This window comes from Bos grunniens, chromosome 15 (assembly GCF_055505025.1).
Source record: "Bos grunniens cultivar Pamir isolate PY7600 chromosome 15, Bosgru_T2T1.0, whole genome shotgun sequence".
Classification (NCBI taxonomy): domain Eukaryota; kingdom Metazoa; phylum Chordata; class Mammalia; order Artiodactyla; family Bovidae; genus Bos; species Bos grunniens.
In genome coordinates, this window is record NC_141179.1 from 6,339,863 (window position 1) to 6,356,036 (window position 16,174).

Below are 16,174 nucleotides of genomic sequence, written 5' to 3' on the forward strand. Positions count from 1 at the left end.
CTTGTTTTTGCTGACTGTATAGAGCTTCTCCATCTTTCATTGCAAAGAATATAATCAATCTGATTTCAATGTTGACCATCTGCTGATGTCCATGTGTAGAGTCTTCTCTTGTATTGTTGGAAGAGGGTGTTTGCTATGACCAGTGCATTCTCTTGGAAAAACTCTATTAGTCTTTGCCCTGCTTCATTCTGTATTCCAAGGCCAAATTTTCCTGTTACTCCAGGTGTTTCTTGACTTCCTACTTTTGCATTCCAGTCCCCTACAATGAAAAGGACATCTTTTTTGGGTGTTGGTTCTAAAAGGTCTTGTAGGTCTTCATAGAACCATTCAACTTCAGCTTCTTCAGCATTACTGGTTGGGGCATAGACTTGGAATATTGAATGGAATATCATAGACTGTGATATTGAATGGTTTGCCTGGAAACGAACAGAGATCATTCTGTCGTTTTTGAGATTGCATCCAAGTACTGCATTTCGGACTCTTCTCTTGACCATGATGGCTACTCCATTTCTTCTGAGGGATTCCTGCCCACAGTAGTAGATATAATGGTCATCTGAGTTAAATTCACCCATTCCAGTCCATTTTAGTTCGCTGATTCCTAGAATGTCGACATTCACTCTTGCCATCTCTTGTTTGACCTCTTCCAATTTGCCTTGATTCATGGACCTGACATTCCAGGTTCCTATGCAATATTGCTCTTTACAGCATCCGACCTTGCTTCTATCACCAGTCACATCCACAGCTGGGTATTGTTTTTGCTTTGGCTCCATCCCTTCATTCTTTCTGGAGTTATTTCTCCACTGATCTTCAGTAGCATTTGGGGCACCTACTGACCTCACTGGAGAAAGGAATGGCAAACCACTTCAGTATTCTTGCCTTGAGAACCCCATGAACAGTGTAAAAGCTTAGTACATAAAACAGTACTTTGTCCAGATACAAGGATATCATGCTCTTCACAGAGGGACCATACACTATGTCTGAGGTCAGTTTTCTAAGTCTAGACACACAGAGTCTAAGTGTCTTTCCACCTCAGATGCTTGAGGACTGTGTATACAAATGATGCAAAATGAATTAAATAATTGGCTAAAGTAAACTTTCGGTTCTTTATCACACTTGGTCTTCAGCCTGATACACCTGGGCTTCTTATGGTGATGCATTGTCTGGGCCTCAGCTGGTCTCTGCTGATGCCTTTTGGTGTCTGGATATATGATCCAATGATCATCCATTCTGAGATTCCTTGGTTATATCTGGGAAGTTGAATGATTATAAGCTGTCGTCTTCATAATCAGAAAATTTGAAATTAGAGAAACTTTGATTGTGGGAGTAGGGGATATCCTTAAAGAAAAAATAATAATTTTCCCAATTAGGCTTCATATGAAGTCATTCCTATCACTACTTACCTCCAGTATTTGTCCTCTACAAAGAAGCATCTTTTCTTCTTTTCCTTATCAGAAGTAGCTACATCAGTTTTCTTTATGGTTGGAGGAAAACCCAGGGTGTGGATGTCTGTTAGATAACCTGCTTGCATCTCAACTCTTCTGACAGCCCAGAACTCATTGCCTATTGAAAAGAGAAGCCCAAGAAAATTTGAGTGAAGTTGTTTGGTTTTAGAAATGCTTTTAGAGGAGTGTTGTGGAAAACGGAAGTCTTGGTTTTATTTCAACCAATTTATAGGTGGTATTTAGTCCCTGAATGAATGTATGAATGAATGTGTGAGTGAAAAAATAAATGAGTAGATAACTTGGTCCACTCTCTTTCTGGGTCTTATATTTATTACCAATAAATTACAGTGACCAGTACTAGTTATTTTGTCTAATTGCTGGTGACTTCTTAATCTAAATTTCCAACCTAGAAGTCTCTCCCAAGCTTCACATCAGTAAGTCAATCACTTACTGGACACTTTGTAGCTCCTGGAACAAATTCTGTGCAGATGCCCAGGGACCATTGTAATCACAGTTAATCTCGGTCATTAGGTTAAAATTTAGTAAAGTTATTTAGAAACAGTTTGGGGTGAGGGGAAGCTCCTAAACTAGAGACACTGACATGCTTATTTGAACAGGTGAACTAGAAACTTATTTTCTGTCATTTTTTTCTGATCTTTATTTTTAAGAGAAAAGAAACCAGATGGTAAGAAAAGAAATCCCAGGGCACATTTTAGGGTCAAACCTGATTCAATGTAATTGATTTTTCCTTAATCATCTGTAGTAAAAGGAAAGAGAAGCATTGTTAACATGTTCATTCTAAAACCTCCACAAATTCCTAAGCTGTGAAAGTAAGATTAATGATGCTTCAACATTGTGCTTGCTGACAGCAAAGAAGAAAATGCAGCTTCTTTTCTTTCAGCATTTCTGAAATGCTGTCAGAAATGCTGACAGCAAAGAACTTTATTTCATAAAGTTCTTCAACGATGATTGAAACAAAGAGTGCTTCTGGTGGGTACCATCAAATAAATCAGAAATTCCAGTTCTTAGGATGTTCCATTTACTGCTCATTCTAGATAATCAGGTCACTCTTGGATAGTGTCAGACGTTATTCCTGAAATCATCCAGAGATGTTTATGACCCACCTGCTGCGTCCTCAGCCCATGGTTCATCATCATCAAAGTGAACATCTCCATACAAACCAGGCCTGGTGGAGAGGTGTGACCCGAAACTTTTCCAGGTACATCAAAAATGATCAAAGTCTCCAAGTTCTGGGAGAGGAAAAATACTGGTGGAAATATAGGCAATCAGAATTTCTTTATGCCCTTTTTCAATAAGACAACACCAAATCAATGAAAACATTTTATTTTATTTATTACCTTTGAGTGCAAAGTCATTATGTCAGCTTTTCCTTCATAGATCCTGAAGAACCTAAGTGGCGTCACCTCCTCCCAGAACTGTCAGAGCTTTTGGAGTGGCAGAATCAACACGTCTCTAGGCAAATTCAGTGTATAATTCACAATTCTATATGGAAAAAAAAAATTGAAGGTACTATTTCTCCTGTGACAGTAATTTATAAAATCTCAGTATTATGTGTAAAATCTCTGTGGACCCATTACCTGTGAGATGAGTTTTCCTCCGTCTCTTTGGGCTTACTAGGAAAGACGCAGAAGTGACCGATGCCAGGAACCCCAGCTCTGGGCTTGTGTGTCACCTCCAGGGAGTCAGAGTCCAGCTTCTCTGTCACATCCAACCCCAGGAACCTCTGGATTTCTTGCATTTTTTTAAAACCACAAGACCACTGTCCTTTCTGCTAGTAAATTCTTTCACGTATTTTTCAGGATTGTAGTATTTTTCCAGATATTAATATTTTATTTTTGTGCTATTCTTTATATTTTATTGCAATTTAGTTTGTTCAGTTCAGTTCAGTCACTCAGTTGTATCCAGCTCTTTTGCGATCCCATGGGCAGCAGCATGCCAGGCTTCCCTGTCCATCACCATCTCCTGAAGTTTGCACAAACTCATGTCCATTGAGTCAGTGATGCCATCCAACCATCTCATCCTCTGTCGTCCCCTTCTCCTGCCCTCGATCTTTCCCAGCATCAGGGTCTTTTCAAATGAGTCAGTTCTTCCAACCAGGTGCCCAAAGTATTGGAGTTTCAGCTTTAGCATCAGACTTTCCAATGAATATTCAGGACTGATCTCCTTTAGGATGGACGGTTGGATCTTGTTGCAGTCCAAGGGACTCTCAAGAGTCTTCTCCAACAACACAGTTCAAAAGCATCAATTCTTCAGTGCTTAGCTTTATTTATAGTCCAACTCTCACATCCATACATGACTATTGGAAAAACCATAGCTTTGATTAGATGGACCTCTGTCGGTAAAGTAATGTCTCTGCTTTTTAATATGCTGTCTAGGTTGTTCATACCTTTTCATCCAAGGAGCAAGTGTCTTTTAATTTCATGGCTGAAGTCACCATCTGCACTGATTTTGGAGCCCAAGAAAATAAAGTCTGTCACTATTTCCATTGTTTCCCCATCTATTTTCCATGAAGTGATGGGCCTGGAAACTTGAATTTAAATATTCAGATCCGGCCTGCTTAAAGAAAAAGAAGCCATCCTCTTGCTTTTTAAAATCTTTTCATCTTTTCCTCCTCCCCAAGTACAAAAGAGGTAATTGGATTGAGATTTGTAATGGGGAACTATTTAAAATATTGTCCACCTAACCTCTCACTTTTGCTCAAAAGAAGCATTTCTCTCTCTTTTTTTTCCTCAGCCAAGTATGTTTTTCACATACCAAGTCCATATAACTGTCTTATCAAACTAACTTTTTAATACAGAGGATCCTAAAATTATTATAGTATAGAATTATACTTTTCTCTCACTAAAGATGAATTAACTCTACTCTATCTGAAGTATGTAACTTCAAAGTGATAGCAGACTAAATTAATGAGTGTGCAGGAATGATCCTCTGAGTACCACATGCCACCTCTACCCTATTTGAAGTAGATTGGACAAGGTGTGATTTCTAGAAACTGGAGGCTCTGAGATCCCCATGCCAGAGCTGGAGAGAAGCTTGGGTACTCACTGAACCAGTGAAGTCAACCTATGTCTTAATGCAGCCAAGGAGTTTGCTCTACACAATGAAGTAAAATGGACGCTAGCTGAAAGTCAGAGGTAGGGGGAGCTGACACCCAGACTTAGAATCAACTGGACTATGAACAAGTGTGTAACTTCTGTGGGCCATTGTTTTGCCGTCTGTATAAAAGGAGGTGAATATAACATCATTCACCTGGTTATCATATGTGTTTTATGCTGGTGTATATTATTCACTCCAATATATTTACTAGAAGAAGCTTGCTGGCCTGAAATATATCTGACAATGCTCTCAGGTACTTCTTTGGCAAGCTCTGAGGTGCTTCATCTCTGTTTGAGTCGTAATTTTATTGGTGTTTACATACCCTGTTGGTGGATCTTATTATGCAGTAATGATGCAATGAAAGTTAAAGTTATATTAAGAGCTATTATTATAACTGGTACATATCTTGGGCGTAATGTTAGTGTGTAAATTTAAAACATCACATCTGCAAGAAACTAATGACTTGGGATGAGAAGAATCCTGTGTTTAAGGTATTCATTACTTACTAAACTTACTGGAGTGTGTGTATACATTCAGCCAAGTATACAATTGTTTCTCAAAAAAAGGTGAACCCTTCCTAAGTCTAGAGCTATTACTGTATGCCAGGCCCTAAATATATGTTATTTCTAATCTGTAGAACAACCTTACAGAGTAGAGATTAGGATCAAAAAATTAAGTAATAAACTCAAGCTCAGGGGTAAGCCATTACACAAAATTAAATGGTTAAGTGATTACCCAAAATTCTAACTATTGCACCTTAGATGTTTATCAAAAGCTTCTTGGTTTGAAACTTGGCTCTCCCCCAACCTTTTTCTCTCATATTTTGATACTGTTTATTTTTCTCATTTTTGAAACTGACCCCAATTTTGCCTTTGATTTACCTCTTTGCTGCTAAGTCACTTCAGTCGTGTCCAACTCTGTGTGACCCCATAGACGGCAGCCCACCAGGCTTCCCCGTCCCTGGGATTCTCCAGGCAAGAATACTGGAGTGGGTTGCCGTTTCCTTCTCCAATGCATGAAAGTGAAGTCGCTCAGTCATGTCCAACTCTTCGCGACCCCATGGACTGCAGCCTACCAGGCTCCTCCGTCCATGGGATTTTCCAGGCAAAAGTACTGGAGTGGGTTACTTCTTTAGTTTTGTTCTTTTTCCCCCAACTGTCTGATCATATGGGCTTCCCTTGTGGCTCAGGTGGGAAAGAATCCGCCTGCCATGTGAGAGACCTGGGTTAGATTCCTGGGTTGGGAAGATCCCCTGGAGAAGGGAAAGGCTACCCACTCCAGTATTCTGGCCTGGAGAAAACCATGGACTAAACGGGTCTCAAAGAGTTGGACATGACTGGGAAACTTTCTCTTCACTTGACTTCATCTGGTCATTACAGCTCATTCAGCATCTTCTGATCTGTGCCTACGTACTTTGTCACCTGAAGCTCGTGGCCTGTGCTGCACAGATGTTGTAAAGCCATACAGACAGAAATATAGTCCATCACATCCTGTAACTAAGATTGAGAAATGTATAACAGATTCTCACTTAAGGTATCTAGTTATTGGGTAAGCTATCAATTTCAACATCCAACAACCTAAGATTATAGATAGAAACACTTGACCCTGGGTATGGCATGACCACTAGACCATTCAGGTATGACCTAAATCATCTCCCTTATGATTATACAGTGGAAGTGAGAAATAGATTTAAGGGCCTAGATATGAAAGATAGAGTGCCTGATGAACTATGGAATGAGGTTCGTGACATTGTATAGGAGACAGGGATCAAGACCATCCCCATGGAAAGGAAATGCAAAAAAGCAAAATGGCTGTCTGGGGAGGCCTTACAAATAGCTGTGAAAAGAAGAGAAGTGAAAAGCAAAGGATAAAAGGAAAGATACAAGCATCTGAATGCAGAGTTCCAAAGAATAACAAGAAGAGATAAGAAAGCCTTCTTCAGCGACCGATGCAAAGAAATAGAGGAAAACAACAGAAAGGGAAAGAATAGAGGTCTCTTCAAGAAAATGAGATATACCAAGGGAACATTTCATGCAAAGATGGGCTCGATAAAGGACAGAAATGGTATGGACCTAACAGAAGCAGAAGATATTAAGAAGAGGTGGCAAGAATACACAGAAGAACTGTACAAAAAAGATCTTCATGACCTAGATAATCACGATGGTGTGATCACGGACCTAGAGCCAGACATCCTGGAATGTGAAGTCAAGTGAGCCTTAGAAAGCATCACTACGAACAAAGCTAGTGGAGGTGATGGAATTCCAGTTGAGCTATTCCAAATCCTGAAAGATGATGCTGTGAAAGTACTGCACTCAATATGCCAGCAAAATTTGGAAAATTCAGCAGTGGCCACAGGACTGGAAAAGGTCAGTTTTCATTCCAGTCCCAAAGAAAGGCAATGCCAAAGAATGCTCAAACTACCACACAATTGCACTCATCTCACACACTAGTAAAGTAATGCTCAAAATTCTCCAAGTCAGGCTTCAGCAATAGGTGAACCGTGAACTTCCTGATGTTCAAGCTGGTTTTAGAAAAGGCAGAGGAACCAGAGATCAAATTGCCAACATCTGCTGGATCATGGAAAAAAGCAAGAGAGTTCCAGAAAAGCATCTATTTCTGCTTTATTGACTATGCCAAAGCCTTTGACTGTGTGGATCACAATAAACTGTGGAAAATTCTGAAAGAGATGGGAATACCAGACCACCTGACCTGCCTCTTGAGAAACCTATATGCAGGTCAGGAAGCAACAGTTAGAACTGGACATGGAACAACAGACTGGTTCCAAATAGGAAAAGGAGTACGTCAAGGCTGTATATTGTCACCCTGTTTATTTAACTTATATGCAGAGTACATCATGAGAAATGCTGAACTGGAAGAAACACAAACTGGAATCAAGATTGCTGGGAGAAATATCAATAACCTCAGATATGCAGATGACATCACCCTTATGGCAGAAAGTGAAGAGGAACTAAAGAGTCTCTTGATGAAGGTGGAAGAGGAGAGTGAAAAAGTTGGCTTAAGGCTCAACCTTCAGAAAACTAACATAATGGCATCCGGTCCCATCACTTCATGGCAAATAGATGGGGAAACAGTGGAAACAATGGCTGACTTTATTTTTCTGGGCTCCAAAATCACTGCAGATGGTGATTGCAGCCATGAAATTGAAAGATGCTTACTCCTTGGAAGGAAAGTTATGACCAACCTAGACAGCATATTAAAAAGCAGAGGCATTACTTTGTCAACAAAAGTCTGTCTAGCCAAGGCTATGGTTTTTCCAGTGGTCATGTATGGGTGTGAGAGTTGGACTATAAAGAAAGCTGAGCACCGAAGAATTGATGCTTTTGAACCGTGGTGTTGGAGAAGACTCTTGAAAGTCCCTTGGACTGCAAGGAGATCCAAGCAGGCCATCCTAAAGGAAATCAGTCCTGGGTGTTCATTGGAAGGACTGATGTGAAGCTGAAACTCCAGTACTTTGGCCACCTCATGCAAAGAGCTGACTCATTTGAAAAGACCCTGATGCTGGGAAAGATTGTGGGCAGGAGGATAAGGGGATGAGAGAGGATGAGTTGGTTGGACATCATCGACTCAATGCACATGGGCTTGGGTGGCCTCCGGGGGTTGGTGTTGGACCCAGAGGCCTGGGGTGCTGCAGCTCATGGGGTCGCTAAGAGTCAGACACCACTGAGTGACTAAACTGAACTGAACTGAACTGAGAACTTTCACTTCACTTTCCTTCAAAAGCAAAATACATATTCTTTTCAAGTGCACATGGAGTATTTTCCAGAATGGATCACATGCTAGGGCACAAAACAAGTCTCAATAAGTTTACAAAGACTATAGTTTTGATAAAGCTTCTTTTCCACCCACAATGGTATGAAACTGGAAATCAACCCAAAGAGAAAAAACTGTAATTAAAAATAAAAAACATATGCATAAACAACCTGCTACTAAATAACCAATGAGTTACTGAAAGAATCAAGAAATACTTAGAGACAAATGAAAATGGAGATGGAATGATTCAAAGTATATGAGCTGCAGATAAAGCAGATCTAACAGGGAAGTTTAGAATGATACCTGCTTAGAAAATTTCCCGGTGGTCCAGTGGTTAAGAGTCTGCCTTGAAATGCAGAGGATTTGATCCCTGGTTGGGAAACTAAGATCCTACATATGACAGTGCAACTAAGCCTACACACCACAACCACTGAGCCACCTGCCCTGGAGCTTGTGTGCCACAGCCAGAGAGCCCATTTGCTGCCACTACTAATGCCCATGCACTCTGGAGCCTGTGCACTGCCACTTCTGAGCCTGCATGCCACAACTAGAGAGTCTATGCACCACAATGAAAAGACCCCGAAGATCCTGTGTGCTGCAAGTAAGACGTGAAGCAGCCAAATAAATAAATGCTTTTTTAAGTTAAAAAGTTAAAAAAAGAATGATGCAAGCCTACATCAAGAAACAAGAAAAATCTCAAATAAACAATTTACTCTTACACTGACAGTAACTCCAAAAAGAAAAAACAAAATCCCAAGTTAGTAGGAGATAAAAAGAGCAGAGCATAAATAAATGAGAGATTAAAAAAAGAAGAAGAAGAAGAAGAAAGATCAATGAAACCAAGAGCTGGGTCTTTGAAAAGATAAAAGTGATAAAAAAGAAACTTTAGCCAGACTCATCAAAAAAAATTTTTGTTCAGTCACCAAGTTGTGTCCGACTCTTTGTGACCCCTTGGGACTCCAGGCTTCCCTGTCCCTCACCATCTCCCAGAGTTTGCCCAAGTCGGTGTCCATTGAATTGGTGATGCCATCCAACCATCTCATCCTCTGTCGGCTTCTTCTCCTTCTGCCTTCAATCTATCTCAGCATCAGGATCTTTTCCAATGAGTCAGCTGTTCACATCAGGTGGCCAAAGTGTTGGAGCTTCAGAATCAGTCCTTCCAAAGAGTACTCAGGGTTGATTTCTTTTAAGATTGATTGATTTGATCTTGCTCTCCAAGGGACTCTCCATCAAGAAAAATAGAGAGAGCTCAATAAGTAAAATCAGACATGAAAGAGGAGAATATAAAATGACACTACAGAAATACAAAGATTCATAAGAGATTAAAATGAATAATAATACACTGATGAAATGAATGACCTAAAAAAGTGAACAAATTAAAAAAACATACAATCTTCTAAGACTGAATCAGGAAGAAAAAGAAAATATGAAGAGACCAATTACCAGTAATGAAATCGAGTCAGTAGTACAAAGAAAATTCACAAAAAGCAAAAGTCCTGGACCAGATGGCTTCACAGGTGAACATTTAAAGTAATACCCATCCTTTTAAAACTCTGTGGGAGAGGGAGAGGGTGGGATGATTTGGGAGAATGGCATTGAAACATGTATAATATCATATATGAAATGAGTCGCCAGTCCAGGTTCGATGCACGATACTGGATGCTTGGGGCTGGTGCACTGGGATGACCCAGAGGGATGGTACCGGGAGGGAGGAAGGAGGAGGGTTCAGGATGGGGAAAAAGTGTATACCTGTGGCGGATTCATGTTGGTATATGGCAAAACCAATACAATATTGTAAAGTTAAAAAATAAAAAAATAAAAAAATAAAACTATTCCAAAAAATCAAAAAGGATGGAACACTTTCAAACTCATTCTACAGGGCCAGCATCATCCTGATACTGCTGCTGCTAAGTCGCTTCAGTCATGTCCGACTCTGTGCAACTCCATAGACGGCAGCCCACCAGGCTCCCTCGTCCCTGGGATTCTCCAAGCAAGAACACTGAAGTGGGTTGACATTTCCTTCTCCAATGCATGAAAGTGAAAAGTGAAAGTGAAGTTGCTCAGTCATGTCCGACTCTTAGCGACCCCATGGACTGCAGCCTACCAGGCTCCTCCGCCCATGAGATTTTTCCAGGCAAGAGTACTGGAGTGGGGTGTCATTGACCATCCTGATACTAAAACCACGCAAAAAACCCACACAAAGACATTAGGGCCATATCACTAATGAACATAGAAGCAAAAATTCTCAAAAAAAAAAAATTAGCAAACCAAATTCAAAAGTACATTAAAAGGCTCATATACAGTGATCAAGTAGGATTTATTCCAGGGATGCTAGGATGGCTTGTTATCCACAAATCCATCAATGTGTTGTGCTGGTAGCTTACAGTGAATGGTGTCAGATCATGGTCTCCAAAGGAGAAGAATTCTCTCTGGGACCAAAGATGCAGCCTCAGTCATTCAGAGCTGTGCATAGAAGAGATTTTATTCAAATGAAAGGATAGAGAAAAGCTTCCAGCAAAAGACACTTGGAGGGGGGTAGAAGAGTGCCCTCTCTCACTAATTTAGGAGGGGCATTGTGTACTTTTTCAGTTCAGTTCAGTTCAGTCACTCAGTCCTGTCCGACTCTTTGTGACCCCATGAATCGCAGCACACCAGGCCTCCCTGGCCATCATAAACTCCCAGAGTTCACTCAGACTCACGTCCATCAAGTCAGTGATGCTATCCAGCCATCTCATCCTCTGTCTTCCCCTTCTCCTCCTGCCCCCAATCCCTTCCAGCATCAGAGTCTTTTCTAATTAGTCAACTCTTGGCATGAGGTGGCCCAAGTACTGGAGTTTCAGCTTTAGCGTCATTCTTTCTAAAGAACATCCAATAGCCTGGAAAAATGAAGACATACAATGCATAGAAGATGCACTTTAATTTTAGCCATGTAGTCATGCACAAAAAAGAAAAAAAAAAAAAGAAGAACATCCAAGACTGATCTTCAGAATGGACTGGTTGGATCTCCTTGCAGTCCAAGGGACTCTCAAGAGTCTTCTCCAACACCACAGTTCAAAAGCATCAATTCTTCGGTGCTCAGCTTTCTTCACAGTCCAATTCTCACATCCATACATGACCACAGGAAAAATCATAGCCTTGACTAGACAAACATTTGTTGGCAAAGTAATGTCTCTGCTTTTGAATATGCTATCTAGGTTGGTCATAACTTTCCTTCCAAGGAGTAAGCGTCTTTTAATTTCATGGCTGCTGTCACCGTCTGTAGTGATTTTGGAGCCCAGAAAAATAAAGTCTGACACTGTTTCCACTGTTTCCCCATCCCCATGAAGTGATGGGACCGGATGCCATGATCTTCGTTTTCTGAATGTTGAGCTTTAAGCCAACTTTTTCACTCTCCTCTTTCACTTTCATTAAGAAGCTTTTTAGTTCTTCTTCACATTCTGCCATAAGGGTGGTGTCATCTGCATATCTGAGGTTATTGATATTTCTCCCGGCAATCTTGATTCCAGCTTGTGCTTCTTCCATTCCAGCGTTTCTCATGATGTACTCTGCATAGAAGTTAAATAAGCAGGGTGACAATATACAGCCTTGACGCCTTTTCCTATTTGGAACCAGTCTGTTGTTCCATGTCCAGATCTAACTGCTGCTTCCTGAGCTGCATACAAATTTCTCAAGAGGCAGGTCAGGTGGTCTGGTATTCCCATCTCTTTCAGAATTTTCCACACACAGTCAAAGGCTTTGGCATAGTCAATAAAGCAGAAATAGATGTTTTTCTGGAACTCTCTTGCTTTTTCGATGATCCAGCGGATGTTGGCAATTTGATCTCTGGTTCCTCTGCCTTTTCTAAAACCAGCTTGAACAACTGGAAGTTCACGGTTCATGTATTGCTGAAGCCTGGCTTGGAGAATTTTGAGCTTTGCTTTACTAGCGTGTGAGATGAGTGCAATTGTGCAATAGTTTGAGCATTCTTTGGCATTGCTTTTCTTTGTGATTGGAATAAAAACTGACCTTTTCCAGTCCTGTGGCCACTGCTGAGTTTTCCAAATTTGCTGGCATATTGAGCGCAGCACTTTCACAGCATCATCTTTCAGGATTTGAAATAGCTCAACTGGAATTCCATCATCTCCACTAGCTTTGTTCGTAGTGATGCTTTCTAAGGCCCACTTGACTTCACATTCCAGGATGTCTGGCTCTAGGTCAGTGATCATACCATCATGATTACCTGGGTTGTGAAGATTTTTTTTGTACAGTTCTTCTGTGTATTCTTGCCATCTCTTCTTAATACCTTCTGCTTCTGTTAGGTCCATACCATTTCTGTCCTTTATCGAGCCCATCTTTGCATGAAATATTCCCTTGGTATCTCTAATGTTCTTGAAGAGATCTCTAGTCTTTCCCATTCTGTTGTTTTCCTCTATTTCTTTGCATTGATCGCTGAGGAAGGCTTTCTTATCTCTTCTTGCTATTCTTTGGAACTCTGCATTCATTGCTTATATCTTTCCTTTTCTCCTTTGCTTTTCGCTTCTCTTCTTTTCACAGCTGTTTGTAAGGCCTCCCCAGACAGCCTTTTTCCTTTTTGCATTTCTTTTCCCTGGGGATGGTCTTGATCCCTGTCTCCTGTACAATGTCACGAACCTCATTCCATAGTTCATCAGGCACTCTATCTATCAGATCTAGGCCCTTAAATCTATTTCTCACTGTATAATCATAAGGGATTTGATTTAGGTCATACCTGAATGGTCTAGTGGTTTTCCCTACTTTCTTCAATTTAAGTCTGAATTTGGCAATAAGGAGTTCATGGTCTGAGCCACAGTCAGCTCCTTGTCTTGTTTTTGTTGACTGTATAGAGCTTCTCCATCTTTCATTGCAAAGAATATAATCAATCTGATTTCGGTGTTGACCCTCTGGTGTTGTCCATGTGTAGAGTCTTCTCTTGTGTTGTTGGAAGAGGGTGTTTGCTATGACCAGTGCATTTTCTTGGCAAAACTCTATTAGTCTTTGCCCTGCTTCATTCTGTATTCCAAGGCCAAATTTGCCTGTTCCTCCAGATGTTTCTTGACTTCCTACTTTTGCATTCCAGTCCCCTATAATGAAAAGGACATCTTTTTTGAGAGTTAGTTCTAAAAGGTCTTGTAGGTCTTCATAGACCCATTCAACTTCAGCTTCTTCAGCATTACTGGTTTTGGCATAGACTTGGATTACTGTGATATTGAATGGTTTGCCTTGGAAATGAACAGAGATCATTCTGTCATTTTTGAGATTGCATCCAAGTACTGCATTTTGAACTCTTTTGTTGACCATGATGGCTACTCCATTTCTTCTAAGGGATTCCTGCCCACAGTAGTAGATATAATGGTCATCTGAGTTAAATTCACCCATTCCAGTCCATTTTAGTTTGCTGATTCCTAGAATGTTGACATTCACTCTTGCCATCTCTAGTTTGACCATTTCCAATTTGCCTTGATTCATGGACCTGACATTCCAGGTTCCTATGCAATATTGCTCTTTACAGCATCGGACCTTGCTTCTATCACCAGTCATATCCACAGCTGGGTATTGTTTTTGCTTTGGCTCCATCCCTTCATTCTTTCTGGAGTTATTTCTCCACTGATCATCAGTAGCATTTTGACACCTACTGACCTGGGGAGTTCATCTTTCAGTATCCTACCATTTTGCCTTTTCATACTGTTCATGGGGTTCTCAAGGCAAGAATACTGAAGTGGTTTGCCATTCCCTTCTCCAGTGGACCACTTTCTGTCAGACCTGTCCACCATGACCCGCCCTTCTTGGGTGGCCCCACAGGCATGGCTTAGTTTCATTGAGTTAGACAAGGCTGTGGTCCTAGTGTGATGAGATTGACTAGTTTCTGTGAGTATGGGTGACTGCGACCGGTGCATTCAGCATGGGTGGCTGTGACTGGAGCATTTAGTGTGGGCAGCTACCCTACATCCAAGGTCAGGAGCAGAATCCAGGAGGACCCCATGCCGGAGAGGAGACGGCCAAGAGGAGTTTCCCCACATCTGAGGTCAGGGGCAGCAGCCGAGACAGCCAGGCTGTGATGGTGCAGAAACAGCTGAGAGGAGCTATCCCACGTCCGAGGTCTGGGCCAGCGGCTGGGAGGAGCTACCCCATGCCCGAGGTCAGGGACAGCAGCCTGGAGGAGCAACCCCACCTCCAAGAGGCAGTGGGTATGCGGGCACAGGAGAGCCTAGAGGAGCTATTCCACGTTTAAGGTCAGAAGGGGTGGCAGTGAGAAGATATCCCTTGTCCAAGGTAAGGAGCAGTGGCTGTGCTTTTGCTGGAGCAGCTCTGAAGAGATACCCCACGTCCAAGGTAAGAGAAACCCAAGTAAGACAGTAGGTGTTGCAAGTGGGCATCAGAGGGCAGACACACTGAAACCATACTCACAGAAAACTAGTCAATGCAATCACACTAGGACCACAGCCTTGTCTAACTCATGTACTTTTTAGTGGACTGCTAATCATAGATAAAAGAAACACCGCAAGGCTGTGAAAGTTATACCAGTCTCTTCTCCCACAATGTACATCTTGAGACAACATCAAAATAAGATTAACCAAGGAGAATGGTCTCTGAACAAGATGTCTCTAGGCAGGATATATTATATCCATATAATTAAGAGCGTAGACTTTTGAAGAAAAACAGGTTCCCACATAAGATATATTGTTTTGTCATGTAATCATTAGCTCTGGGCTTAAAGAAAGTGAGTGTTAGGCGAAAGATTGTTGACATAGAAACTCAGAGCTTAGGGAAAAAAGTCCTACATGACTAAGGTGAAGGAATGTAAAAAAACGTTTGCCTCTTTCTCCTCCTTGAAAGCCCAGGACTCCCTATCAACCTACCTAAGAATAACTCTCAATACCATATTGGGGCTTCCCTGATAGCTCAGTTGGTAAAGAATCTGCCTGCAATGCAGGAGACCCTGGTTTGATTCCTGGGTCAGGAAGATCCGCTGGAGAAGGATTACCCTACCCACTCCAGTATTCTTGGGCTTCCCTTGTGGTTCAGCTGGTTGGGAATCTGCGTGCAATGCAGGAGACCTGGGTTTGATCCCTGGGTTGGGAAGATCCCCTGGAGAAGGGAAAGGCTACCCACTCCAGTATTCTGGCCTGGTGAATTCCATGGACTGTATAGTCCATGGGGTCGCAAAGAGTCAGACATGACTGAGGGACTTTCACTTTCACCATATTAACAATCGAAGAATAAAAACAGACTGATAGATACAGGGTCCAAACAGGTGGTTGTCAGAGGGGAGGGGGGTGGGAAGGGGTGAAATAGGTTGAGGAGATTAAGCAGTACAAATTTTCAGGTGTAAAATAAATAAGGTACAGGGATGTACTATGCAGCAGAAGGAATAGGGTCAGTAATATTGTAATAACTTTACAAGGAGACAGACGGCTAGACTTATGATGACCATTTCAAAATGAATGTAAATGTGAAATCACTGTATAGCACATTTGAAACTAACATAATATTGTACATCAACTATACTTAGTAAAAAAAAACAAAAACATTTTTTCAGTGTATCTGAGTGAGTGAGTGAAGTCACTCAGCCGTGTCCGACTCTTTGTGACCCCATGGACTGTAGCCCACCACACTCCTCCATCCATGGAATTTTCTAGATAAGAGTACTGGAGTGGGTTGCCATTTCCTTTTTCAGGGGATCTTCCCAACCCAGGGATTGAACCCAGATCTCCCGCATCACGGGCAGATGCTTTACTGTCTGAGCCACCAGGGAATCTATAGAAAGCGAGGGACATCTCCAAACTCTCAATCACTCCCACACAAGTCTGATGTGTAAGTAAATTCCTGCTTTAGCTAGAATTTGAGCT

The 16,174-nt window shown here is 41.5% G+C and overlaps 1 pseudogene; it reads right to left on the reverse strand.

Annotated features, from left to right (window-relative positions):
* Nucleotides 1-2,191: 2,191 nt before the first annotated feature.
* On the reverse strand, nucleotides 2,192-3,281 carry LOC147357280 (stromelysin-2-like; annotated as a pseudogene).
* Between the last annotated feature and the right edge of the window lie 12,893 nt (nucleotides 3,282-16,174).